This window comes from Cynoglossus semilaevis, chromosome 8 (assembly GCF_000523025.1).
Source record: "Cynoglossus semilaevis isolate Cse_v1.0 chromosome 8, Cse_v1.0, whole genome shotgun sequence".
Lineage (NCBI taxonomy): Eukaryota > Metazoa > Chordata > Actinopteri > Pleuronectiformes > Cynoglossidae > Cynoglossus > Cynoglossus semilaevis.
Window position 1 is genome coordinate 29,220,443 of NC_024314.1, and position 2,812 is coordinate 29,223,254.

At 52.7% G+C, this 2,812-nt stretch overlaps 1 protein-coding gene across 2 annotated transcripts in view; it reads left to right on the forward strand.

The window, feature by feature from the left end:
• Positions 1–2,812, forward strand: part of slc38a4 (solute carrier family 38 member 4) — a 35,245-nt gene that overhangs the window by 1,217 nt on the left and 31,216 nt on the right. The gene's annotated exons all lie outside the window — the stretch shown is intronic.

The window sequence follows — 2,812 nt, forward strand, 5'->3', positions numbered from 1 at the left end:
TGAGATGATGGTGTTGCGTTTAATGTCTGTCGTTCATGGAAGCTTCGAGGATCAGATCACAGTTTCCTGTCTGTGGTCCAGGTCGTCCTGACTTCCTTTGTCGTCTCCCTGTCTGTGAGTCTGTGTCTGTGGGTCTGTGTCTGTGTCTGTGAGTCTGTGTCTGCGAGTCTGTGTCTGTGTGTCTGTGAGTCTGTGGGTCTGTGTCTGAGTGTCTGTGTCTATGTCTGTGTGTCTGTAAGTCTGTGTCTGTGTCTGTGAGTCTGTGAGTCTGTGAGTCTGTGTCTGAGTGTCTGTGTCTATGTCTGTGTGTCTGTGAGTCTGTGAGTCTGTGTGTCTGTGTCTGTGTCTGTGTGTCTGTGAGTCTGTGGGTCTGTGTCTGAGTGTCTGTGTCTGTGTCTATGTCTGTGTGTCTGTGAGTCTGTGTCTGTGTCTGTGAGTCTGTGAGTCTGTGTCTGTGAGTCTGTGTCTCAGGGAGGGCGGGGTCTGTAGTACCACGGTCAGAGCTGCTACACCTCCACTACAACCACAACCGTCCGACTGTAGGTGTAAAGTTAATACCGTGTTCAAATGTGTGTCCGACTGTAGCCGGTGGGTGAACACCTGTTGGCGGTGTAGTCACGGTTCCTGACCTCTGATTGGCTCTGAGGCTGTTGGGGGTTCGAGTGTTCCTGACCTCTGATTGGCTCTGAGGCTGTTGGGGGTTCGAGTGTTCCTGACCTCTGATTGTCAGAGAGAAAAAAGTTGCCAAGGTTTTTCTAGAGCTACTTTAAAAGGTCAAAGGTCACAGAAGAGCGTTACTTTTTTTAGCTAATTGTTAAATAAACATTTTTGGAGTTATTTCTCCCCCCCCCCGTCCCTCGTCCCCCTCACCCTCCGACCTCTCCCTCACCCTCTCCCTCACCTCACTGTGAAACTCGCCCCTCGTCTCTACTGTTCAGGACAGAGGCTGGAAAACACATCAACAACTGACGAGGGGCCGGTCATGTGACCAGGAACAGGACGGTGACGCAGCGTCTTTGTCAGGGAGTCAACAGCAGTCTGTGGTGGCCTGTCGCCGTGCCTCGGGTTCTAGACAGTTCTAGACAGTTCTGGTCCAGCGTCGCTGAAGGAACGTCTGCAGCTGTTTTCTTCTGCAGGGACTAGAACTGTTTCCAGGTCGGAGCGCCGGCGCCTGGACTCATGACTCATACGTGTCATATCTTTTCACGGACGTTACATAACGACTGACAAACAAACAAAGCAGCCGTTGATCTGAATTCAGCCCAAAATAAACACAGAGCAGAGCGGAACCAACGGCCGGGAGGAAAACTGAAACCCAGGAGAACCCATCGGTTCCACGGGTCAGAGCCAGGAGTTGTACTGAAGTACCGACACCAACACGTATTTACCATAAAAGTTCTACTTCTGCTCTGGTACAGTTTTGAGTCAACGTGGTTCACGTCAGAGCGACGACTGACACTGAGGTGTTTTTGTTTGACTTTGGTGAAAAGTCACCTCCATATGTTCTGGTCACGGCCACCGGGGGGGGCTGGGGGGCTGGGGGGGTGTTGTTAAGTTGTTTACCTTAGCCTGTTGTTAGCGCGACCCTCAGACACAGGGTGTGAAACAGTGACTCCTCTGGACAAACAGACAACTCGTCCCGGTCAACACTGTGTCCCCTCCGTCTTCAGAGGACGCCGTCTGAGAGACAAACGGGATTTTGACACGTCCGTACCAACGGTAACGACCACGTGTAACTTCATATTTTGCGGTGGTCACCTACTCGAAAACTGAGCTCAGAAAGTTGATACTGCAAAGGAGCATGGGACAAAAATATCTGCCTCCTCCGACCTGTGAAATTCTTGGAGCGGCGGCCCACTCCCCAGAGTCCACATCCTGGACCGCAGGTCAAGTGGAGGCCGGCCGTGGTCAGAGTCCTAATACTGCTGTCATTGTTACAGTACTGCAGTACTGACAGACACGGGTACTTTTTAGACCTTTAGTCCAGGACATTTTTATTAGAGAAAACATCTGGGTCGTGGACCGCCGATGGACGTGCATGTGAATTCATATGTGACTGAGTGCTGGCTGTGCGGCGGCCATCTTGATTCATACAACTACAAGGTCCTTACGGGGGCCGATGGCCCCGCGGCCCACGTCAGCGTTGACCCTGGCGACCTCTTGTGTACGATGTCAACACAGCGATGTTTTTTCCCCTCTGTACTTCTGGAGTACTGCAGTAAACAGATCAAAGTTCCAGTGTCAGTAAGAACCAGTATTTGAGCAACAACGGTGTTGAAACACAACAGTTCCACGTTAGGGACCGTCCCAAAACTGTCAGAGATAAAAACCAACACGACCTTGGACACGGTGACGTCCAAATATCGCTCTGTCTGCCCAGGCTGTGATTGGCCGGTCCGCGGAACAGCCCACCCCAGACCCACCGAGTCAGGTCCACACCGCAGCAGAGTGCGTCTTTGTGCAGTGACCAGAGGTGGCGCTGTGTCCGCGGAGCATCAGTGACATCACCGTAGGACGACGTCACTGCTGCCGTTAACTCATTGTTGGCCTGGACATTCTTCAAACTCCTGGCTCAGGGTCCACTTCTGGGCCGTGACTCCTGGGCAGTAATCATTCCTTTACTGTCCTAAAGCGCCCCCCCCCCCCATCCTGTTGATTTGTTATCAGTACAGAGACCAGTGACCCAGTGGTCTGCCCCCCCGTCCTCCCCCCGTCTGTGCCTCTCTCTTTATTTCCATCTATTCATCCACTCTTCCTGTAGTTGCCCCATCAGTGGTCGGGGGGGTATTGGGGGGGTGGGGGGGGCACTGTC